We start from the raw sequence: 27,649 nt of genomic DNA, 5'->3' as shown, positions 1-27,649 counted from the left end.
CTCTTTCCACTGTACCAACCTGGCTGCCTTTCAAATTGAATTCAAATTGAAAAATTCAGAGTCACAAGGAGTCCTTTAATTAGCTCAAATACTCATACAGAGACAGAGAAATCTACTGACATTGGGGACCAGGATTGAATCAAAAACATGCAGAAGGCAGTCTGACTCCATCTCTCAGGCAGAAGTTATTTATTGTTTCTCATTTCTAGTATCTAGCCCAGCCTACAGAAGAATAATCCATATGGGAAAACTGGGACAGTAATACATTGTTAGTGGAGTTGTGAACTAATCCAATTATTCTGGAGATCAAAAAGCCTGATATCAAACTGTGTATACTCCTTAATCTGGCAACGTCTCTGCTAGGTCTGTATCTCAATGAGATCATTAAAAAAGGAGAAAAAAAGAGTACAAAAATGTTTATAGCAGCCCTTTTTTGTAGTGTCAGGGAACTAGAAAATAAGTGGATGCTCATCAGTTGGGGAATGTCACAATTAGTTATGATATATGAATGTTATGGATCAGTAGTATGATTTCAGGAAGACCTGGAGAGACTTACATGAACTGATATTAAGTGAAGTGAGTAGAACCAAGAGAACACTGTATATGTAACATGTATATAGTAACAATAAAATTATGTCATGATCAACTCTAATGGACATGGTTCTTTTCAGCAATGAAGTGTTTCAGGCCAATTCCAATACACCTGTGATGGAAAGAGCCATCTGCATCCATAAAGAGGACAATGGAAACTGAATATGGATCATAACATAGAATTTCACCTTTTTATTATTGTTTGTTTACGTTTTCTCATTTTTTTTTCTTTTTGATCTAATTTTTCTTGTCCAGCATAATAAATGTAGAAATATATTTAGAAAAATTGCACATGATTAACCCATATTGGATCGATTGCTGTCAAGGGGAAGAGGAGGGGGAGAAAAAAATTTGAAACACAAGGTTTTGCAGGAGCGAATGCTGAAAACTATCTTTGCATATATTTTGAAAATAAAAAACTATTATTAAAATTTTTTTTAAAGGAGAAGAACCCAGAGCAGGAATTCTATGATAAAGGGAAATATCCAGTCTGTTACTCTGAACCAACAGAACTTTCTGGTTGGCTGTTAGGGGCTAAATTCAGCATCAGTCTACTTTAGCTCACACTCAAACCCAGGTTAGAAACTTGCAGAATTCAGACCAGTGGCCAACAATCAGAATATTTCCCTTTAAAGATCACTTTAAGAACCTGAACGTTTGTAAGCCCTCAGGAAGTCCCACAGATTTTGAAATAATACAATGTTCAATAGCTCAGAAAAGAGCAACAGAACCAGCCCAGAACTTTCCTGTAGAAATGTAGCACAGTCCAATCATAAAATCAAATCAAGAAGTAGGTTAGGTAAATGAGCAAACAAAAAAGAAGCTCTTTTAGTGTCAAAAATAATTAAGCATAACTCAGAAAAAAGAAGAAAATGGCTCCAAAACATGTAGAAACAATGCCTCAGAGAAAAACACAGGTTGAGCACAAACTCCACGAGAATTCTTGACAGAGAGAAAGCAAGAGTTTTTTATGTTAAATGAGAGCACCTGAGGGATAAAACATGGAAAAGAAGTTAGAGTTATTTGGGGGAAGGGAGGGCAGAATGGAAAAATAATTGACAGCTTAGCACAAGAAGTTTATAACCTTGCCCAGGCAATAAACTTCCTGAAAATTAGAATGAACCAAATAGAAGCCAGTGATTCCAACAAACAAGACATGTTAACATTTTGTCTAATGAAATATGCCAATCATCTAACTTACAAACAGTTGATCATAAATAGTATAAAATGAACTTAGATCTCAGTAGAGAGCTAAGGGCACTATCTAAAGATATTTACAGGGCAACTAGGGGACACAACAAATAGAGTGCTGGATCTAGAATCAGTAAGACTTATCTTCCTGAGTTTAAATCCAACCTCAAACACTAGCTGTGTGACCCTAGGCAAGTCACTTAAATCTTATTTGTCTCAGTTTCCTCACCAGTAAAATGAGCGGGGGAAGGAAATGGCAAACCATTCTAATGTCTCTGCCAAGAAACTGTAAGGTCATGAATAGTTGACCCCTACTGAAACAACTTACCTACAACAAAATCTACCTCATAGGATTGCTTAGGGAAAGTTATTTATAGAAAAAGGGATTTATGATGATGTCAGGATCAATTCATTTCCTGATGAGATTATAGGATACATTTTTTTTTAAAGGAGTTTGTACTTATTGACCAATGCAGACTAAGCAAGAAAACATACTCCTTCAGGTTATAAAATTTTTGTACCTACTAAATACCTACCAAGCTAGCAGCTAGTGGCTAGAATGGAATAACTTATGGTCTATGTGACAAATCCCAATGTCACAAATATAAAACTTAAAATATACTTTAAAAAAAACTGTATTAGAACTGGATGATTATCACTGACCAAACTATTGCCCACAATCGGCCGGACATAGCAGTGAACCATAAAAATTTACTGTAAGAACAATGTTATTAATAAACATTGTCATACCAAATGTTGATAATTTCTAAGCTATGCAGAATGAGCAACTTTCAAAATAAGGGGACCTAGTCCAAAAAATCAAAACCATGTGGGAACAGGATGAAGTACCTATCATTCCTATCATCCTGCCTGCTTTGGAATTTGTCCCAAATATGCTTTCAATGATTCTACAGACAATGACCTTAGATCTCAATGCTTTTATTCATCTATAAAGACAGTTATTTTATCCATTTATACAACAGTTCACAGAATATTAAATATAAAAGAATAACAGTGTCCCATATTCCTAGTTGAACTCCATCAAAAAAGATGAGAATGACATGAATAATAATGGTGATGATTATGGTAATAATAATATTCTTACATTTATGTAGTACATTAAACTGTATAAAAGAATGTTTTAAAAGCCACATCAACCTGATTACCATCTTCAGAAGAGGGGAGGAATGGAAAAGAGGGAGGGAGAAAAATTTGGAACTCAAGATCTTGTAAAAATGAATGCTAAAATTTGTCTTGACATGTAACTGGAGAAAAAACAAAATAGTATTAAAAAAGAAAAGGAAAGAAATAACACTTTATAGGCTTTTGTTCCAAAGTAATTTCCAGATATAATATCTTACCCACACAAAGATCATTTCCTTCTAACAAAGAAACATAGATATATGCATTTAGTCTATTCAGAGATTAGTCTGACAATATATGTAATATTCTGTACACAGAATCTCCTACCTAGAACTGGGAGAGACCTTAGGGGACAACTAGTCCAAAAAACTTTCATTTTTTAATTTCAAAAAATGAGTTCATGGAACCTGAGTGAATGCCCATCAGTTAAGAAATGATTGAATATGAATAAGTTATGGTATGTGAATGTTATGGAATATTATTGTTCTATAAGAATGATCAGCAGGATGATTGCAGAAAGGCCTGGAGAGACTTACATGAGCTGCCGGTGAGTGAGGTGAGTACATGACACTGTACATGACAACAACAAAATTATGTGATGATCAGTTCTAATGGAAGGAGCTCTTTTTAACACTGAGGAGAAAAAGCCATTTGCATCCAGAGAGAGGAGTGTTGGGACTGATTTTTGCTTTGTTCCCTCATTTTTTTTCCCTTTCTGATCTGATTTTTCTTGTGCAGCATGAGGAGATATGTATAGAGGAATTGTACATGTTTAATATATATTGCATTGCTTGCTTCTAGAGGAGGATATGGGGGAGGAGACGGAGAAAAATTTGGAACACAAGGTTTTGTGGGGATGAATGTTGAGAACTATCTTTGCATGTATTTTGAAAATAAGAAACCATTAAAAAAGAAGTCATTTGACAGATTTTAACTATTAATTTTATGAACAACTATGATTTTACCTTTAAAAAAAAGAAAATGAGATGATAGAGATGGAATTTGAATCTGTAACCTCTGATCATAGAGTCAGTGATCTTTCTATTTTAGTAATATTATGCTACCTCTAGCACTCGGTATTAGTTTATGCAAGTATTTCTATGTTTCTTTCAATTCTTTATATGGCTGTTTATCATAGCACAATGATGTCTGTTAAAAACAGATCTTCCTATTTACTTAACTAGCATTTTAAAAATTGGAAAGTATTTTGCATGAAATATTTTATCTGAGCCTTACAATAGAAGAAAGATATTCCCACCATTCATTCATTTGTACCAGATTTATTATCTAGGGATTTGCCGATAGTATCAAGTGGTTAAGTGATTTGTCTAAAGTCACATAATCAATATGTATGGCAACCTGGAATAGTGGAAAAAGAACTAGTCTCAGAGTCATGAAAACTTCTGCTCAGGTTCCACCTCTGAGAAGCCCCTATTTTTTAGTGGAGGAAACTGAGACTCAGTCTGGAGTCACTTAGCTGAGTATCTGAGAAAAGATCAGAAACTAAGTCTTAACTGACACTTCTTCAAGGACTAGATGCCAACTGTCAATGAAACCTTTCCAAATTCCCACCTAGTCATTGGTAAACTCTTCTTCCTCATATTAATTTTGTTCTTCCTTAGTTGTTTTCATGTTGAATGCCTTAGCAGAATGTTAGCTTCTTAAAATTTCTTTTGTTTTTATTCTCAGAACTAAGCATAATGGCTATTCTTAATAATAGGATGGAAGAAGAACTGGAAGAAGGGAAGGTGGGCTGGAGGAAGGAAAGAAGAAAAGCAAGGTAAGAGGGAGAAAGAGAAGGAAAAAGAGAAAGGGAGAAAGAAAAGAAGAGAGTGAGGAAGGAAAGAAGGAAGAAAAAATAAAAAAGAAGCAAGGAAAGGAACATTTATTAGGTGCCTATTATGTAGAAGATACTGTGCTCAGTGCTTTTGTTGTTTTCTGAATTGAATTAAATTGCTATTCTGATGCTGGTAGAAGACAAGATAACCATTCTTTTTCCTCCCTAGCAACATTTTACGCCTTCAATTAAAAAAAAACAAAAACAAAAAACAAAAAACTAAATCCTTTGTCCTCGTTCCTCTTAATGTGTCTTCAGGGATTGTTCTAAAGTCACTCTCTCTCTCAGTCTTTCATTCCTCTCCCTTCTGGTATGATATGACCTTTCAAGAAGGGTGAGAATCACTGAGGGGAGAGCAATATGACACCCAGAGATGGCTGTAGTAGACCCCTTTGGGAACAACAATGTCTTGGAAACCACTGCTGAGCTATTTAGACTTTTGTTGTGATTCCTAATACCATTTAAACCTTTCAATGAACTCTGATTAAGTGTGTGTTTGTGATCACTGCCCTTCTCCCTGATTTACTCCCCCTTCCCCATTCCAAGAAGCTATTTGGCACCTGAGGATTGGCTATGAGAAAGGCGCAGGAGGGGAAAATTGGAATGCTGTGGTCCAAGAGGACATGAATGTAAATTTTTTCATTAAAACAAGCTTCAAATTATTGGCAAACCCATAAAAGAGACCAGTTTAAACTGTCTAGGGGCAGTTTTGCTTTGTATTTGGGTTATTAATATGTGGTTTTATATGTCTTTTTATTTTTATTTATTTATTTTTAAAACACATTGCTTTATGAATCATGCTGGGAGAGAAAAATCAGAACAAAAGGGAAAAACTATGGGATAGGAAAAAAATAGATAAGAGAAGTGAACATAGCATTGATCGATTTACATTTAATCTCTATAGTTCTTTCTCTGGATTCAGATGGCCTTTTCTATCCAAGGTCTATTGGGATTGCTTTATATCACTGAACTGTTGAGATGAACCTAGTCTTTCAGAGTTATCATTGCACTATCTTGCTGTTATTGTGTATAATGTATTCCTGGTTCTTTTTGTTTTGCTCAGCATCAGTTCATATAAATATTTCCAGGCCTTTCTATAATCAGCTTGTTTATCATTTTTTATAGAACAAGAATATTCCATTATCTTCATACACCACAACTTATTCAGCCATTCCCCAAATGATGAAAATCTACACATTTTCCAATTCTCTGCTATGACAAAAAGAGCTGCTACAAACATTTTTGCACATGTGGGTCCTTTACTCTCTTTTATGATTGCCTTGCAATAGTGGCACTGCTGAGTCTAAATGACTGTTTATTAAGAAACACACAATACATCAGTTCTTTTAATCTAAGGGGAAAAAAAAAACTTCAAGAAGAAACATTCCAAGAGCTAATGTAATATAAACTTATGCTATATTTTACATTTTACAAGAAAACAAGTTATCAGAATATTACTAATGTTCATTGATAGAATGTTTTTTTCAATTAGAAAAGAATTAAAAATCCCTCAGAGAATTTCTGAGGAAAGAAAAGGCAATGTGGGAACAAGTAAATATTAAGATATGTGGTACTATGTTTTAAAAATGTTTTGCTGCATTATCAATGAGATATTTTAAAAGTGATTAGCATTCAGGCTGGCATACAGTAGGTGTTTAATAAACCCCTTTTCTTTCCCCTTCACATTGTAGTTTTTTGTTTTTTTTTATTGTCATAGTTGTTACAAAAGATGTCTGTCTGCTCCAGTTCATTTCTGGATAGAAATGAAGACTAATTAAATGTGGAATCTGGTTTTAGTTGTTATTTAGGGATTACCACTTAGTGCTTCTTCTACTGGCATAGATTTTATAATGATATCAAAAATGGCAGTTTTAAGGTCAAGAAAGTTCATCAGGAAAAGTATCCTGGAAAGCAAATAGACCATCTTTCTCAGATATGACTGTTCTCCTCCAGTGTCATGCTCCTGTGAGGATGCTGCTGTCTTCTTTGGAAATACTTTGCTACTTAATTGACATTATATCATCCTGGACGTAGTCATTTAGGAATGGTTGAAAACTAAGGATTGTGCCCAGAAAGTATCCCATAAAGAAGACTTCCAGTTGATGATGAGCTCCTTTGAGGAGCAAAACAAAAATGGTGGAAACATTTCTATTGCATGTTCCCATAACTTATAGCAAGAGGTTCAAATTCTAAGTGGCATGACCAGCAAAAAATAAGTTCAAATTATTTTTCAGACCCAGGATAACTAAAAAGGACAGAAAAGGAGATCTGTAGGAATGAGGTGGAGACTGGCCTGGAGCTCTGTGTGGCAGAAACAATACTAGATGTGATACGTGGAGGCAACAGTAGCAATAGGGCACTAAAGGGAGAGCTTAATTCCCAGGGGTGGTAAGGAAATTGAACAACTGGACATAAGAGATTACAAAGCCCTGTATAGCATTGAACATTTAGGTCCAGAAACTATTTGGCAACTCCTAGTTCTAGATCACAGTTCCAGGGCAGAGAGTTGTAAGAGAACAGGAAGCCTGTCTGGGTAAGATCCAGAGCACAGACCACAAAAGCAATGAATATATCTCTCCCAGGATTACATTAACTTTAAAGCATCTAGAACATAAAGGTCTCAGAATTAGTTATGGAAGCAGTAAAATATAAAATCCATAACTTGACAGTTATCACCAAATCTAACATGATGTCCAAAATCAAGAATCAGGGTAGGGAAAAAAGAGCAAACAACAACAAAGAACCTGAGTCAGGGAGGCTCAAGATCATGACTTGAAAACCATTACAAGCAAAGCTTCAAAGAGAAAAACAAATTAAACACAAACCCAACAAGAATTTCCCAAGGAACTAATGAAGAAACATTTTTAAAGAGCAAAAAATTAGGGCAGTTAGGTGGTGTAGTGAATAAAGAACTGGCCCTGAAGTCAGGAAGACATGAATTTAAATTTGGCCTCAGACACAACACATAATAGCTATGTGATCCTCAGCAAGTCACTTAACCCAATTGCCTCAACAAAAAATTATGGACTCCTTTGCCTATTTGAAAATAATGAATTCAGTTTGAGACATATTGAATTGGGGACACAGGTAGGACAATCAGGTGAGGACAGATAGGGAGCAAATAGAAGTACAAGTCTGGAAATCAGCAAGAGTTTAGGGTTGGCTATTGAGATTAGGGAGTAATCTTTACAGAAGTGATAAGTGAATCTGTGTGAGCAGATGAAAGAATAAAAAAGAGATGAGATGAGATGAGATGAGAGTTCAGGGTAGATAATTGAGGTTCTATCAAAAGAAAATGAAAAGAGGTAATGGGGGTATAGAATAACAACCAGATGACAATGACATCTTAAAAGTAAAAGGAAGAGAAAATATCCAAGAGAAGAGAGTTACCCATATCTTCTATGAAGTACTTTTAAAATAATGATTACTGTGAAGGGAGGAAGTATGTCACAATAGAAAGAACACCAATTCTGAAGTCAGATGATGTGGTATAGAATCTCACCTTTAATGATTATTTTCTCTGCAACCTTGAGCAAATAATCTCCCTAAGGCTCAATTTTTTCATCAATAAAGTGAAAAGGTTGGACTAGTTGACTTATGAGGTCTCTTATGATCCTATAACCCTTCACAAGCACTGAAATATTGCTTTTTGTAATATTACTGGCTGTTATATTTTAAGATGGATATGTACAAAAAGGATGTGTGCAAAAGAGATTAAGTTGATGGAAATTTTCAAGATAATTTCATATTGGAATTGAAGAAATTATGGATATTTAACCTGGAGAAGAGAAGACTTAAGGTCAGCAGGATAGATATCTCCAAACATATCTAGGGGGAGGATTGGGCCCAGAGAGAAAATATAGGTTATATGGAAACTATACAAAAATGAAGTGAGCTGCCTTCAGTAATGGTGAGCTCCCTATTACTGGAGCTGCTCAAGTGACTGTTAGATGACTTAATTTAGAAAGTAATAGAAAGGATTCATGACTTGGATAAGATGTTGAATTAACTGGCTTCTAAGGACACTTTAAACTTTTTCTGTTGTTCATTTGTATCTGACTCTTCATGGCTCTCTTTGGAGTTTTCTTGACAAAGATACTGGAGTGGTTTGCCATTTCCTTCTCCAGTTCATTTTACAGATGAGGAAACGGAGGCAAACAGGGTTAAGTGATTTACCCAGGGTCACACAGCTGATTAGTGTCTGAGGCCAGATTTTCCTAGCTTTGGGCTTGACACTTTACCTATTGAGCCACCTAGCTGCCCTTTTTCAAGTACAGAATTTTATTATTCCATGATTATATGAATTCTACTGTTTGTGATCTGTTCAAGGAGTGGATAACAACTGAAATCTGGAGCAACTTGTTTACAGAGACCTTTGGACATCCCACCTAGGCTGGCTAAATTTTTTATTATCAACATTTTTTATAAGAATGACATTAAAGATCAATCAAACAATTGTTTAATATAATATAATATATATAATTTAATTTAATAATAATAAAATAAACAATTAATAAAAATATACCCCCTGGGAGATGGTTAGTACTTTCAATTATCAGTCATTTATACCTCAGTATGAATCCAAAATCTAAGAGAGTTTAAAAGCATAATTGGTGGAGATGAAGACAAATAGTCTCAACTTCATGATTTTGTCTAAAGCTAATTCTGCTTTTGTAATCAATGTGCATATGCTTGACACTTCCCTCTCACGTGAAGAAGATACATTCTTCTTTCACATGTAGCATGGCATGATAGAATAGGTATTCTGTATGGTAAGTCCATATCTAACTCAAACTATAGCTCTTCAATTCCCCCACCTTATGTTTACTTAATCATTAGTCAGTGATCACTCTAATCCAAAGCAAAATCATTTAATGAAAGAATAAGTTACAATGGGTTATGATCTCCCTCCCTCAATTCTGTGGCACACACTTTCCATAAATATACATGCCATCAATAGGGAAAGTGGGAACATATAATGGTGACATATGATAAGTTCACACGTAGGAAACCTGTAGAGAACATGGACAGCTTAGGGAATGCACACACACTCACAAACACCTATTTGGGCAATGCTTCTTTGGGCAATTAATTCTCCTGATATAGTATGACAATCAGTATCTTTTGGATAGCATTGTGTTACTCTTACTGGACCTGTTTAATGCTGCATGTAGCATCTTCATTGGACATGCTGCTCTGCTAGTTCTCAATGGTCTCCTCATAACTGGCACATAGTCTTAGATGAACATATCTTTTTTCTTCATCTGACAGCTAGTGGTTTGTGGTTGCTGGGTATACAACCTTTTTTGGGTTTCTGAGCTTGTTTCCTCAGGGCTAATTGCTGATCATTTCATGTTTAGTTTGCTAAGATATGGAAGCTGGAATATCTCCATTTGAAATAGGTTGAAAGTTCTTTAGCAATAGCTGGCAAACAGAGCTAACAAAAATCAGGTAGAGGATCTTCAGGACACTTAAGCCTATGTGTGGAAGATGGAAGCCCTCTGTTACAGACAGCATCTAACTTAAGGTTAGATATTACAAAACTTTCTCCAATTTAACATACAAATGAATTTGAACACAGCAAAAAGTAAGCAAAGGAAGCAAAGTCCATTCTCTTCCTACATAACCAACATTCCTACATTTATTATACATATCTATTGGTAGACAAATTTGTTTATTTAATGCTGTATTTTGGCATTTGGGAAATCTACATATGTCCTCAGCTACATGTTGATTCATAATGACCTTGGAGCAGAAACCAAATATTTTGATAAAAGTTTATCATGCCCTGATCAGTGAGGTTGTGAATCTCTAAGAGAAGTGTAGGTAGCTAAAACTAGGAAAGCTATAGGCAGGTATGTGGGGCCAATGAATATGAGGTTGGGGGTAGGAATCAGACTGAGGGCTAGTACCAGCAGCTGATAAGTCAATCAAAGTTGCAGTGAATTCAGGCAATGAGGCCAAGGGTTAAAATAAGGGGGCAGGCAAGGAGCAAGGTAAGGTGTCATATTTATCAGTCAGATGTTTAAACTCCTTTAGGGCAAATACCCTTTCCCAGAGAAAAGGTCAAGTGTGGGAAATAGTAGCTGGCATTTATGGAAAGCTTTAATGTTTTCAAAGCACTTTACATGCATGATCTCATTTGATCTTCATAACAACTTTGTGGGGGCAGTTACCATGAGTATTTTTATCCCTGGTTTACACATGAGGAATCTGAGATACAGAGAGGTTAAGCAATTTGCTCATGATCACACAGTGACAGAAATGGTATTTTAACTTCATTCTTCCTGATTCTAAGCCCAGAATTGTAATACAAATATATCAGAAAGTTTTGGAACTCGGACCTTATTTCCAAGTCCAGCGTTATATTCACTACGCCACACTGCCTCTCAATAGAAGAAAACAAGAATACTGGATAATCATAGGATTGTAGGTTTAAAGTTTGAAGAGACTTTCAAGTATACCTGACCCAAATGACTTAAATCTACAGATGAGAAAATTGAGGCTCAGAAATGGTTATTAGTTCATGATCCCAAATGTCAGAAGCATGATTTGAACCCGAGAACTGTAACAAAAATATCAAATAGTTTTTGAACTCAGACCTTATTTCCAAGCCCAGCATTTTCTCAGTGATGCCATGCCATCTGTAGTCCCACCTCTTCACTATACAAATGAGAAACTGAGTTCTAGAGAGGTTAATTGACTTGCCCCAAGTCATTCAGGTGGTAACAAAGTTAAGTCTCAAATTCAGGTCTTTAGACTTTAAGTCTAATACTCTTTCTACTATATTTTTTCTGGATCCTTCAAGACCCAACTCAACTCTCTTGAAACTTCCCTTCTCCAAATTATGTCCCTTTTCCAAAATATTCTTTCCTTCTGAACTTCTGTAGTATTTTCAACAGTTTTATAAAATTTTTATTTGTACACAGTATGTGTTGAATTATGACATGGATTGAGAGCCACTCTAAGAGACAGGAAGACCCAAGTTTTAGTCTTGCCTCTGATATATGCTATTTATGTGACTCTTGATGGATCACTAATCCAATCAGTGTCCCCAGCCAATTTTGCAAGTGGGAAAATAGTCATTACATTAATGGAATTTTCATTTCTAGAATTTACCATACTAAAGCAATCGTAATTCTAGATTAAAACACACACACACACACACACACACACACACACACACACACACACACATTCAGCAATAGCCCTTAATGAATGTAAGTTGAATTTAATTGTATTATACATATTTGTGCATTTATATTTTATGTCCTGACCTATGAGGAGCAGTACTCTAGCAAGGAATAATGCTAATAATAAAATCAGAAGACTTGAATTTGAATTCCTGACTTGCCACCTCCTGACTAGGTGATTTTATGACTATGTTCCTTTACTTTGGGGCCTTACATCTGTAAAATGAAGAGTTGGACTAGATAGTCCATTTCTACTTTAAATCTATTTGCATTTTATTTATTTTCATAACCCTCTTAATAGCTATTACAGTGCCATACACAAAGGAGCATAGATTTGTGGCTGGGAGGGACCTCAGAAGCCACTGAATCTAACTCCTTCATTTTACAGATAAGGAAATTGAGCCATAGAAAAGATTCAATAAATTTCCTCAGGGTCACAAATCTCATAAATGCTAGAGGTGAGATTTGAATCCAAGTCTTTCTAGATCCAAGTCTGGTAACTTAAACATTATGTTCCACTGATGGATGTTTGTAAGAACCAATATATCTATAAAGGCAAATTTTTAAGGTGGTTTATTGTTCCTCTTGGAGCTGCCTTTATTTCCCTTTATGATCCGGGAGGAGAGTCAGCTTTTTGCTGTATATATGAAAGCAACTGAAAACAGCTAGCTGGGAGAGGAGTATGAGGACAGGGAGCAAACACAGCTCCTAACACATGCAGTTCCTGACAGGGTGAGTCAGCCCAGCCCAAATGTGGAAAAACACTGAGGGACATTTAAAACCAACGGAAATGCCAACACACTTTGAAGAGGTCTATTGGCAGTGCAAATGTGAGGCTATCTTCCCCTGGGATGAGTGCGATGAAGGAAACAATGGACTTGTCTTTGAGAAGTAAGAAAGGTAGACAGCAGAACAAACACCCTTTTAAAAAGTCCCTCTTATCTGAGATCAGAGCCAACTGTCCTGATAGTTTTGAATGACCCTAAATGTTTCTCTTCAGTTAGGCAAGGCCAATTGGCCTGTTTGCAGATAGATTTGTCTTTCTGTGTGTGTGTGTGCCTCTTTGTGCTCTGTACAGACAGTCACCTACATAACAGCACCTATCTCTCTCTATCTCTGTCTTCTTAGTCTGTCTCTCTGTCTCTGTTTCCATCTTTTTCTTTCCAAGATTATTGTGAGAATTAAATATTGAAAAAATGCCTCGCAAGCCTGAAAGCCCTAGGTAATTGCTAATTGTTATTGTTGTTGCTGGTAGTGGTGGTAATGTTATTATTGTCAGTTACCCAGCCTTAAAAAAAATTATAAAATGATAAAATTTTCCATCTGCCTCCTTAAATGTGTGTGTGTGTGTGTGTGTGTGTGTGTGTGTGTGTGTGACTCCCATATTATAATGGTTATTGTTGGGAACCTGGGGAAATATTAGTGGGATACCATAAATTTTGGTGGGCACATAGGTTAAAAAAAACCCAACTGTAATACTGAATTAAGCTTTACGTGGTCTATCTTCCATATGTTGGCTAGATGTAACATTTCCCATTGTCTGTGGGAATGGGTGTGCAAGTAAATCTATAGAACTGCAATAAGGTCAGCATTTCCATCTAGCACTGAATGAAATCTGCATCAAGGAGGAAGTAATGAGCTCCCTGCTCATACATGTTAGAGGTGAAGTCAGATAGTCATAGCTCAAGAATTACAGAATTATCCCTCAAACACAGCATAGAAAAAAAATGAACAAAAATTACCTAAAAGATTCCTTCCAACTCTCAAAGTCTCTGATTTTAAGACCCATAACTGTCTTAAGGTATCAAAAACCTTTTTGTCAGATGTTTTTTAGTCATGTCTTATTCTTCAGTACTTAATTTTGGGTTTTCTTGGCAAGGATACTGAAGCCATTCCTTTCTCCAAGTTATTTTACAGATGAAGAAATGGAGACAAATAGGTTAAGTGACTTTTCCAGAGTCACACAGCTACTAAGTGATTGAAGCTAGATTTGAACTTAGATCTTCTTTACCTAGCCCTCGAAGCATCAAAGTGGTATTTCTTCCTTTTACTCTTCCTGCCAAGTTCTCACAGAGTAGTTCATGGGCTTGGCTGAATTGCATAATACCGTGTATTGGTTTTCCCTGGGGCAGGACACCAGAGGACTATATAAGGCATCAGAGGATGAAAGGGTTTTTGTAGAATGACACTGGATACCCTGAACACTCTCATGTCCTTTGGCTCCCAAAACTTGAGTTCCTCTTGGATCCTATTTTATATTTGAATCTTTTGAACTGAAGGCATTTACGCCAAGATGATAGCACTCTCAGTCTGCTTACAACTTGACACACTTTGAGAAAAAAACAACACACACACACACTCTCTCTCTCTCTCTCTCTCTCTTTCTCTCTCTCTCTCTCTCTTACACACACACACACACACACACACACACACACACATACACACACACTTTCTCTTTCTGTCTTTTTCTTTCTCTGTCTCTGGATCTCTATGTCCTGGTCTCTATGTCTCTGTCTCTGTAGCTGTCTCTCTGCCTGTGTGTGTGTGTGTGTGTGTGTGTGTGTGTGTGTGTATCTTTCTCTGTGGCTCTATTTTTCTGTCTCTGTCTGTCTGTCTCTCTATGTGTGTCTGTCTCTCTCTGTCTCTCTCTGTCTCTCTGTCTCTCTCTCTCTCTCTCTCTCTCTCTCTCTCTCTCTCTCTCTCTCTCTCTCTCTGTCTCTGTCTCTCTCTCTCTGTTAGATGGGAGAGAGGGGAAATGCCTGAAAAAGAAGATGGGGGCTGAGGTGGAGAGAACTCTTCAGAACACTTGGCAAGAGGACTTGTTGTGCCTCTGGATTCTATGTAACCTTGACGTTGCACTGCTCATCAGCTGCACTGTTTTGAATCCGTAGCTAATTCAGAAAATAATTCATCTTCTTCTATTTAAGATGATCCTCAACTGATGGATTTTAGTGATTTCAGTCAAATCATCTCCATTTTCCCTTTGGTGACTTAAGGAAACATTATAACACTTTTAGAATTTAGGGGCTGTTTTCAGTCGGTCAAAGCACTGATTTAAAAGTAGTCTTAGTTGTCGATGTTGGTTTGTTCATCTCATTTATTAAACTCAGTCCTACACAATCCACTGGAGAGAAACTTTGCCTACAGATTTGCTCCATTTTTTTCTTTTTTGTTTTTCAAAGAATGTATGATATGGCTACAACTTCCAGCCCTGCTCTCCACAGTGAGATCTTTTATTGATATTATTAATAAACATGTTCTGTGTGCCAGCAGTCCGCTCCATATTTGGCTCCCAGCCACTAATCTCCCCCAAACAGTCTAATCAGAGTAGAACTGTCCCAGAAACATGGTCCTGATAGATCACTGGCATTCAGCAGGACACTTGTTGGAAAGCCTGAAGCTTTCCAGATGCTAAGTGCAAACTCTAAAGAGCAGCCGGCTGATCCAAGGACAAAAGTCTTGCTAATTAATAAGTGTTCTTGGACACTGAAGCCTGGTCCGTCCACAAAGAATTTTAAGTTGAGACATGCATGTTTCTGTTTTCCAGTTAAATCCATAAATAACTTTTTCCATTCACCTGTGTTCATTTTAAACACAATACAGTTTCCAGATGAATCTAAAAGTGGGCATGCTTATATATGTGATATGTGCAGAGGATTGAGGAGTTTTGGGGCCTTTTTGTATTTATGTGCTAAGCAATGAACTTTTTAGTCCCTTTGCCAGAATGCTTCCCCACTATTATTAAATAATTATAAGTCCTTTTTTTGTTTGTTTGTTTTCTAGGACAAGTGACTATTAATTGATTTTGATAGCTGATCAAATCTAGGTCTTAGTAGTTTCTGAGACAGCTAGATGGGACAGTGATTGGAGCCTTGGGCCTAGAGTCAGGAAGATCTAAATTCAAATCCAGAAAATCCTCTTGAATTTTTCAGTCCCATTTCCTATACTTGAAATTATCACCTTGTCCAAGGTGGAGTTCTACAGAGAATTATCTTCAGTCATCTAAAGACCCTGCTGAAAGTCCTGGGGCACTCGACTCCCAAAAGCAGGCTAGCATAATCTGTGGAGTTGATCTGCTATGAGCCCAAATTGCTTCAGCTTCTGGGGTATATGGCTGAATTCCAGGCACAACACAAACTTTGTTCATTAGCCCTTCTCTCTTTCTCCACATCCAGTGTCCCTTCTCCCCAGCCCCCTACCACTAGCTATAGTATGTGGCAATAATTTGGACCAACTTCAAACCTATCATTGCCAACATTAGTGACTTAAGTCTTTGGGTCCAAATTCCTTCTCACCTCCCCCTAGCTGTGGTCAGAGGAGAAGACCCTCAATGATGATGAGAGGGAAGGGGACAAAGATTCCATCTATTCAATTTAACTTATCCTTCTTAGTGAGGAATTAAGTACCAACCTGATATTTAGATGATAATTAGAAAACTCCTTCTCTAGCAACAATGCCCTTGTATAATTTATTTAATTATTTTAAAAAATTAAAAATAAAAACAATTTACTAATTGTGTGACAGGGGGAAATTTTCTTAGCCTCTACCTGCTTCAATTTCCTCAGGTGTGAAATGGGGATAATAATAAAACCTGCCTCCCAGGGCAGTTGTGAAGATCAAATGATATAATATGTAATGCACTTTATGAACTTTATAGCGTCATATAAATACTAATTAGCTATTATTCTTGTAATTACCTCCACAGCCCAAACATCCAGCTTTATTTTAAGTCTTCCAAATGTTTATTTACCTACATTTTTCAGTGAAAACTTGGAAAGTCAGTATATCAGTAATTGAACCCTAATATTATTAGCTACATGATCTTAGGCATGTTCTTAATATCTCTGAGCCTCAGACAACTTGTCTAAGACAAGTTATTTGGGGTGCAACCTGCATGGTTGGAGGGTATTTTCTTGCTGATGAAAATCACAGGTCCTTGATGTGTTGATGTCTTTGCCAACATTATCTTCCAGCTTCTTAGACTCTATGCACTTTTCCCTGATTCAATCTCTCTCACACACACAGAGGAAGCAAAGCTTTTTTTCTGTAAGCAGAGAGAACTCATCCTCCTAGCAGATGTTATTTTTATTAATTTGGCTGAAATTTTATACAAGTGTGACCTGCTACAAGTCATATTTTGGCAGTGCTATTTTCTCACATTAGACAATGATTATTCATTTTATAAGAGAATTCAGTTCTTGTTAAGTGATGGAGACATAAAGAAAAGCAAAAACAGTCTTTATTCTCAAGGAGCTCACAGGATTTGTAAGCGTAGATCTAGAAGGGGTCTTAGAAGTCTCTAGTCTAGTTCCTTTGTTTGACAGATGAAAAAACTGAGGCCCAGAGAAATTAAATGATTTATTCAAGGTCATACTACTATTAAGTAGCAGAATTGGTATGATTTTTATCCTACTTTTAAAAATTGTTTTAATCTTTAAAAGTTAGATTTACTCAAAAAATTTAAGAAGTATATGTCAATTATATCAAGTAAGGTATTTTGTAACTTTTGAGACAAATCAGAATCATAGAAAATGGGTATTTTAGAGTTTGAAGTATCTTACAGTTTACCCTGGTTCTATATCTTATCCCAGATAAGAATCTCCTCTCTGTAGTATCTCTGACAGGCCTATGCTCTAGCCTATGCTTGAATACTTCCATTGAGGAGATACTCAGTACTTCTAGAAAAGACTCAAAACATTATTGGAAAATACCATTATGTAATTGATAAATAACCAAATGACATAATTTTCAGAGAAATTTCAGGAAATAATTTTCAGAGAAAAAAATCCGATTTATCAAAAGCCGTATTTTAAAAAAATGTCCCAAATCATTAAAAATTAGAGAAACACAAATCAAAGGACTCTGAGGTACTACCTGATACCCATCAGACTGGCTAAGATAACAACAACAACAACAAAAAAGAAAATGACAAATGCTGAAGAGGATATGAGAAAATGAACACAATAATGAACTGTTAGTGGAGCTGTGAGCTAGTCCAACCATTCTAGAAAACAATTTGAAATTATTACATAAAAGCTATTGAAGTATACATATTCTTTGAATCAGCAATACTACTATGAGATCTATATCCTAAAGACAGCAAAGAAAAAGGAAAAGTACTCATATAAATATAAATATTTATAGCAACTCTTTTTGTGTTTGCAAAGAATTAGAAACTGAGGGGATGTCCATGAATTGGGGAATGGCTGAATATGTTATGGTATGTGAATGGAAGGATGAAATACAAGAAATGTAAAAAATGACTAAACTACATGGTTTCAAAAAAGCCTCAGAAGACTTGTATGAAATGATGCAAACTGAAGTGAGAAGAACAAAGATAACCATAAGTACTAGAAGTTTTTTTCATTTATATCACCTCCATTGAAGTTACACTCTGCTAGCTTATTATGGAATAAAACAATTTTAAAAATTGTATTAGCATTTATATAGTACTTTGTGCTGTGTAATATTCTAAGAGTTTACAAATATTATCTCATTTGATCCTCAAAATAATCTCTGAAAGTAGGTGCTATATATTAACCTCATTTTATAGTTGAAAAAATTGAGAAAGCCAAAAAACTCGTGCAAGATCACATAGCTAGCAAATGTCAGAGGTGAAATTTGAATTCAGTTATTTTTTCCCTCTACACACTATGCTCTAGCTAATAACCCACCTCAATGCATATAAATAACACTGGATTTTTGAAGGTTGTCCTAGTTGAAAGAAGTTCTAGCAAGCCCCATCAAGTTGGAAGGTCTTTTACAGTGATCTCAATAATGGATTGTCAAGCAAGGATGAGCATAATTGGAGTTAGAGAATCTCATCATCAGAAGGTCACTAGGTAATGTCAGCTCAGGGTCAGAAGCCCTCATATAATAAATCATTTTAAGTACTGAACTGGAATATATTTCCCTCTAATTGGCATCCATAGGTCCTTTGAAACCATGGAGAATCCTTCTTCCAAATGGTAGTCCTTCAAATATTTAGAAACAACCATAAAATTTCTCCTAAGTGTTCTCTTTTCTATGCAAAAGATCTCCAGGACAAAGTAGAATCAATTAATAATCTGTTGATACTTACTGTTACATACAGCGGATGTAATAACTCTAGCTGCAAGTTCCATTCCATAAGTATTTATCAAGCACTTTTTGTTGTTATTCTTGGAACTGTTTCAATCATGTCCAATTTTTTGTGACCCTATTTTGGGATTTTCTTGACAAAGATACTAGAAATGTTTGCCACTTCCTTCCAGTTTATTTTTTAAAACTGAGAAACTGAGGTAAAAAGAATTAAATGATTAGTCCCAAATCACCCAGTTAGTGTCGAGACCAAATTTGAAGTTATGATGATTCCTGATTCCTACTCCAGTGCTCTATCCACTATGGAACATAACTGCCCTATTAATCACTTCCTCTGTGCCAGGCACTGTAGTGGATATAGGAAGTCCAGAGACATCTGCTTTAATCCTTTACCCAAATACCCAAACTAGAATAGTCCTTGTCCTTAATGTGCTTATAATATGTTGGGATAAATGAATAAATAATTATATACACATATATGCACACATACATGCATACATATATGTGGTATGCATGTACATAGCTGCAGTCTCAAAGTCCATTGGTTTGGGATTCACTCCTTATTGATAGAGATAAATGCCTTGCCTTGAAAGAGGAAGGGGTGAAATTATTGAGAGAGAGACAATCAGGATCATTCATAGTCTTTGTGTCACTTCTGTTGCTTCTGTCTTCCATCTTTGAGCCATGCAAGTTGCCCCTATGTTCCATATTGGGGAACAGTATATGACACACTGGCAACACAAGATTGATCTCCTCCATTTTCCCATTCAAAGCCAGAAGTGCTAGAGTCACTGAAAGGCCCAAAGCACACTGGAATACTTCTGAAGAGATCTCTTCTCTCTGCTCTCCTCAATTCTTCCCCTTTCCTCACATAAGGTTAGGCAGTTATTTCCACCAATAAGGGAAAATCCCATACCAATGGGCTTTGAGACCAGGGTTACATAAATAAATACAAAATATGTATAAGGTAAATGATAATATTAAAGTTTTTATATAGCACTTTAAGTTTACAAAGTGCTTTATACATACATATCACACCATTTGATCCTCACAACAATTGTGGGAGGTAGCTGTTGTTACTGTCCCATTTTCTAGATGAGATGGTGATAGGTGAAGAAACTTTAAAGGTCATCATGTAGTGACTGAGGCCTGATTTGGATTGAAGTTCACCCTATTCCAGATCTGGAGCTCTACTCCTACTGGGCTACATTTAAATTTTCTTTTAATTCTGAGGGAAGCTACTAGAGTAATCAGGAGAGGACTTAATTAGGAGATGGCATTGAGCTGAGACTTTAATGAAACTAGAGATTTCAAGACATAGAGGTAAGGATGAAGTTGATTCTGGCATGGGAAACACTCTATTCAAAAGCTTGGAGATAGAAGATGAGAGTAATGGCTGGGCTAGAATATGCAGTGCATGAAGGTGAGTAATATGCAATATATATAGAAAGGTACCCACCTGAACAGAAAGCAAGAATGTAGACTTAAAAGGAATGCTTCATTTTCAGTCTCTCTTCTCCCATAGGCTCTTGATCTACTTTATTCTATAGCCTTGAAAGTTCCTGAAAGCTAGCTGAGACCAGTTTCTAATCAAATCCACAGGATTTGGAATGAAATTTTGGTTTAAAACCTGACTTTGCTACTTAATTCAGTCTTTCACCTGTTTTTGTTTTTGTTTTATTGGGGTTTTTTTTGTTTGTTTGTTTTTTGCGGAGATGGACATAGAGACAAAGACAAAGACAGATGCAGAGACAAAGAAAAATAGAAACAGAAGCAGAGATAAGAGACAGAAAAAATAGGAGGAAAACAGAGAAAAGGAGACAGAGACAGAAAGACAATCTTAGGAACACCCAGTTAGAATGTGTTGCTTAGGTGAAAATCTAGCAAAAGAATTGAGAAGAAATAGCCAGAGAAGTAAAAGGAAAAGCAGAGAGATCAGTGAGATGGAAACCCAGAGAAGAGAAAGCCTTTGGGAAGAATGGGTAATTAACAGTGTCACATCCTTCAGCAGTCAGGAAAGATGAGGCTTGGAAGAAAGCACTGAAATTGGTAATTAAATGATCATTGGAGATTTGGAGAGGGCAATTTCAGCTAAGTAATAAGGTCAAAAGCCAAATTCTATGGGATTGAGAATTGAGTGAGAGAAGAAGAAAGTAGAAGCAACTTGTATAGGTAATTTTTTTTTTTACAAGTATGTGAAGGGAATAAGAAATATAGGATGTGAGTTTTAGGGGGAATGACATAGTTAAGTAAAGATTTTGTTTCCTTTTTAAAAGAATGGACTCCAAAGCATGTCTACAGGCAGAAGGGAAAGAACTAGTAGATATAGGGAAACATTAAATATTAACAAGAAAATGATATTTATAGCAGCTCTTTTTCATAGTGTTGAAGAATCGGAAACTGAGGGAATGCCCATTGATTAGGAAATGGCTGAACAAATTGTGGGTATATGATTGTGATGGAATTTACTGTTGTGTTATTTTTAAAAAAAATGATATGCAGGGCAGTTTCAGAAAAACCTGGGAAGACTTGTGTGTACTGATATAAAGTGAAGCATGCAGAATACTGTATGCATAGCAGTAATAATGCAATGATGATCAATATGAAATTTAGCCACTCTGATCAATGCAATCAATGATCCAAGACAATTTTGAAGGATTTATGATGAAAAAATGCTATCCATCTCCAGAGAACTAATGAAATCTGATTATAGATTGAAGAATTTTTTTTTCACTTTATTTTTCTTGCTTTTTTGTGATATGACTGATATGGAAATATGTTTTTCATTATTTCACATACAGAATTGATATCACATTACTTGTGTTTTCAATGAGTGGGGGTTGGAGGAAAGGAGAAACTTTGAAACTCAACATTAAAAAAATTAATATTAATAATATATGTATATATAATGTATATATGTATATATACATATATATTGCCCATATATATTTAAAAAATGCATAAGGGGCAAGCTTTGGTTTATGTGGGTTATAGCTATCAATATTTACTATGTCAGAAATTAAAGCATCTTATTATTATTGTGAAAATGGTTTTGACTTTAAAGACCCCCATGAAAGGGTCAAAGTGGACCCCAGACTACACTTTGAGAATCACTTCCCTAGTCCTACTTTCACTCTATAACTGAAGCAACTAGCTCAAAGAGGTCCTAGGTCCATAAATAAAGGTGTGATATTTTTCTGATATTTTTCCACTCCATAGCTCTCACCGTCTTCCTATTATGACAATGCTACATTCCTGAGGATCTGGGGAAAATCCTACAACCATGCTGAGTTCAGTCCACATTTATTCTCCCTTACCTCAACTGGGCTCTCATATGTGCCCAGAAATTTCTATATTTACTTATTTTTGATTGTCTACCACATGCCTCATAATGGTTGTCCCAATCTTCTCTTCTTTCCCTAGGCACTTTTGCTCTTCATAGTAGATAATCTCACTTTTAACATCATGCTGTGGGAAAAGCATAGGATTTGAGATAGGAGCACTTAATACTGAAATTCTGATTCAGCTGCTTTTATAACTGCATGATGTTCCTTTATTTCCAGTATGTAGTCTAGATTTTTTCTACTATCTTTGCATTGAGTATGCCATTCTTTTTTTCCCCTGATCTCCTTTAATGTGTTGCTTATTCCTATTAGAATGTAAGCTCCTTGAAAGCAGAGACTGCTTTTTTGCTTTTAGTTGTATTTCCACCAGTAATTGCAATGCCTGTCATATAGTAAACACTTCATAAATGCTTGTCATATCTCGATGCCTCCATTTACTTATTTATAAAAAGAAAATACCATACTAGATGATTTTTAGAATCACTTTCAGATCTAGGTCTATGATTCTTTATAGCTTTATTTAAAAGATTGAGTTCATGTCCAACAAGTTATCAAAATGTGCATACTCTTTGATCCAGAAATATTTCTACTGGATTTATATCCCAAAGATATCTTAAAGGAGGGAAAGGGATCCACATATGCAAAAATATTTATAGCAGCCCTTTTTGTAGTTCAAGAAGCTGGAAACTCAGTGGATGCCCATCAGTTGGGGAATGAATAAGTTATAGTATATGAATGTTATGAAACATTTTTGTTCTATAAGAAACGATCAGTAGGATGATTTCTGAGAGGCTTGGAGAGACTTGCATGAACTGATGCTAAGTGAAATGAGTAGAACCAGGAGATCATTATATAGGACAACAACAAGATTATATGATTATCAATTATGATGGACATGGCTCTCTTCAACAACAAAATGATTCAGACCAGTTTCAATGATTTTGTGATGAAGAGAGCCATCTACACCTAGAGAGAGGACTGTGGGAACTGAGTGTGGTTCACAACATAGCATTCTCACTCTTTTTATTGTTGCTTGTTTGCATTTTATTTTCTTTCTCATTTTTTTTCTTGGTTTGATTTGATTTTTCTTATGCAGCAAGATAATTGTATAAATATGTATGCATATATTGGATTTAACATATATTTCTACCATGTTTAAAACATATTGGATTACTTGACATCTAGGGGAGGAGATGGGGGAAGAAGGGAAAAAGTTGGAAAAAACCAAGGTTTCGTAAGGGTTAATATTGAAGAATTATCCATGCATATGTTTTGAAAAATAAAGAGCTTTAATAAAAACAAAAAACAAAAACCAAACAAAAAGATCAAGCTTCACTGATGTTAACTAAATTTTTCATTCATTGAGCATTTTATCCTACTTTCCAGTTTCAGAGGAAAAGATGGCCCTCTCATAGAATTTGTCTATCAAAAGTACTGAGTTGCATAGAATGAGAAGGCTCTAAGAAGAAGGTGAACATTTTCCTTTTCTTTAATATATACTTAATCAGAGTAATATCATAAATTTGAAGATAGAGTATAGATTCCTGAGAAGGAAGGACTCATTGGAGAGAGAGAAGCTAATTCTCTAGTTACCCTAAGAATTTTCTTATTCTCTTATGAGAATTCAGGAGAGGTTAAGCTTAATGTAAAGCATTAAATGTGAACTATTATAGAAACTTCTAGGAAAGGTGAAATCCCAGCCCAAGAAAAAGAGATGATTATTTTATAAACTTACTTGTAAGTCATTTCAGCTTTACATTTTCAAATGAAATCAACCTGTCTTCTGGTCTAATGCTTGCTTACATGGGACCTGAGGACCTTTCAGTTTTTCAGTAGAGATCTAGAAATGAGTCTAGTATGTAAAACCAGAACCATAGCTCTGGGTCATAAGGTACATTTCCTCTCAGGTTTAAGAATATTACCTGTCTTTCACCATGTCCACAGAGAATAGAGAAACTTGAGGGAGCAGTCTGACCTGTTGGGCAGGTAGATTGTACTCAGCTTCTCAAGTTTCTGGCTATGCTGTGACTTTTGATCTTTGAAGGATTCTGTAAGGGAAAAATGATGGCCTCTCAGGAGAACAATGTCACACCCATCTCTTCTATCTATATGGGTACAATTCAATGAAAGTCACATTAAAGGACACAGTTGTGGAATATGTCTGTCTACTTCATGGATTGTTAAGATGGTATGATTGTGGTTTTTCTATTTGTGTATATCTTTAACATAAGAATTTGTATACATACACTTATATATGTATATATATTTACACATTTGAAAGACAGTATGTCATAAAATTATCTTATTTGATTTGAACAATTAGCCATCATTCTATGTCATTCATTTTGTAGCTTGTTGCTTCTTCTCTCACTTGATTATAAAATCTCTCCAGTTTAGCTTCTGACATCATCATTCAACTCAATTATCAATGATCTTATCAAATATAAAGTATACAAAAATATACCAAGTCACAATACTCACCCCTCTTGACTCCTTCAGGCTTTAAAATGGTCAGTTGCCTTCTCCTGGATACTCTCTGCTCTAGATTTTTTGTTTTGTTTTTGACACGCTCTCTCCTACTTATTTGACTTTTCCTTTTCAGTCTTCTTTGCTAGATCTTCATCCAGGTCATGCCCATTAACTTTTGGTGTCCCCCAAGGGTCTGTTCTGCTTCCTCTTCTTTTCTTCTCAATACTATCTTGATGATTCCATTAACTCCCAAGAGTTCAATTATCCTCTCTGTGTAGATATTTCCCAGATCTATTTATCCAGCCCTACCTTCTCTTTTGAACTCTAATCTCTCATCACTAATTGACTCTTGGAGATCTAAAACATGATGTATTGTAGACATATTAAACTCAACACATCTCAAAAAGAATACCTTATCTTTCCCTTAAAATGTCTTCCTCTTTTGAACTCCTTTATTACCTGGGACAGGACACTACTGTCCTCCAACTCACCTCAGTTTGCAATTTTTGCTTTGTTTTGTAATTTGATTTTATGTGCCATCCTTGACTCCTTTCTCCCACTTACTCCATGTAATCAATCTATTTCTTGCTCAGTCTAATTGTTGCAACTTTCATAACATCTGTTCTATATGTGTTTAATTCCCTCCACTCACATAGCCACCATTCTGGTGTAACTCCTCTATACTTCATGCAAAGACAATTGTGATGGTATTCTGGTTGATGTCCACTTCTAAAATCTCTTTCCATTCTAATCCATGCTCCTCCTCAGCTGACAGAGTGATTTTCCTAAACTTCAATCACCTTTTCCTATTCCATAAACTGCAATGGTTCCTTTTTAATTCCAGAACAGAGTACAAAATCATCTATTTATTTAATAGTCCCTCATAATCATGATCCTTCCTATCTTTCCATTCTTACACTTTATTCCCTTCTATTCATTCTACCACCTAGCAAAACTGATCTAGTTGCTGTTTCTGACATACAATACTCACTTTCCAGACTCTTGTCTTTTCAGTGGTTTTCCCCCATGCTTATAATGCTTGAGTTCTCCTTTGCCTCCCTTATTCTCTTGGCTTCCTTCAGGACTGAATTCAGATTCCATCTTTTTCAGGAGACCTTTTCTAGTTATGGTGCTCATCCATGTTGTATGTGCTCTAATATTACCTTCCATTTACACTGTATCTGTCTTGTGTGTATGATTTACTAATTTATTTATCCCTTTATATATAATATAATATAATAATAATATAAATAAATTAGTAAATCATACACACAAGACAGATATGTGTATGATTTACTAATTTATTTACCCCTTTATTTGTTTGTTTGTTTTTGCATTTTGTTTCCCCTATCAGAGTAAACTCCTTAAGAACAGGAACTATATTTTTACCTTTTATTGTTCTTCCTGTCCCCAGGATTTAGGATTGGACCTGACACATAGTAAGTGACTAATAAAAGTTTGATGACTAACTGTTTAGTGAACTTAGAGCTATCTTTAAAACTAGGAAGACCTGGATTCAAGTCCCATCTCTGACACATATATTCTTTATGACTGGGCAAATCATTTAATGTTTCAATGCTCTAGCCCACTCTATAGTAATAATAATAATAAGCATTATTATAGCTAGCATTTATATTGTACTTTAGCCTTTGCAAAGTTCTCTACAATCATTTTATTCTCACACCAACACTAAGTGAAAGGTGCTATTTTTTATCATCCCATTTTACAAATGAAAAGTAAGTGACACACCCAGGGCTAATAACCTAGCAAGTGGTTGATGCTAAATTTGAACTCTGGTCTTCCTGATTCCAACATCAGTGCTCTATCCATTGTGCCATCTAGCTGCCCTTTTAAGACTATAAGTTCTGGAGAAAGTGCCAACTTGTTTTTGGAGAAGTTCCCCACATCTATGAAATCACAAATCCAGTCCTATTTATTTAGGTATTATTGTTGTTGTTTAGTCATTCAGTCATGACTAACTATTCATGACTCTGAACTATATTATGCAAACATTGTCCATGGGGCTTTCTTGACAAAGATAGTGGAGTAGTTTGCCATTTCCTCCTCTGATGGATTAAAGCAAAAAGAGGTGAAGTGTCTTGTTCAGATAATAAATTTTGGAGATTAAATTTCAAGTCAGATCTTCCTAATTCATGTGCACACTATCCACTGAGCCACCTATCTTCATCCTTTCTCTAGGTATATAGATATAGAGATAAAGATATCTATCTCTATATCTATATATAAATGCTGGTACTACTTTTAGATTGTAAGGTCCTTGACGGTAGGGAGTTGTCTTTTATTTCTTTTTGTATCTCCAATGCTTATGCAGTGCTTGGTGGATTTCTTTACTTATTTAGACTGAACTTCAATGCTTTAATCAATAGTTTCCATGAATTTTTTGTGGGCAAAATTCATCACCCTGTAGTCAAATTGTTGATGGGCCTCTCTGAATTTGGATATCCTGGTTTTCAGATGACAGTCCATCAATGATTCATATTTGAAGTCTTTGAGCTCTGTTGGCATAAGCTTTGAGAAACCAGTACTCCCTCCACCTATGTTATGCGAAGACATAGAAATAAGACTTTAGTAGAAGATAATTATAGAAGTAGCTTTGCAGAATGGTAAGAAAGCTGTCTCTCTCAGGATATTTATGTGTATATACATATGAGTTTTTCATGACTGTTTTCAGATAAGTAAAAAGCATGCACCAAAGAAAAAGAGGAAATGGTGGAAGAGGCATGGAATAAACCTTGAAAATGAACAATTTCAAATGACTTTGGAGGTCAGGACAGATTTGG

The sequence above is a fragment of the Antechinus flavipes genome, chromosome 1, assembly GCF_016432865.1.
Source record: "Antechinus flavipes isolate AdamAnt ecotype Samford, QLD, Australia chromosome 1, AdamAnt_v2, whole genome shotgun sequence".
Taxonomy (NCBI): domain Eukaryota; kingdom Metazoa; phylum Chordata; class Mammalia; order Dasyuromorphia; family Dasyuridae; genus Antechinus; species Antechinus flavipes.
The sequence above is the reverse complement of the archived record's forward strand: the minus strand, read 5'-3'. Positions refer to the sequence as shown.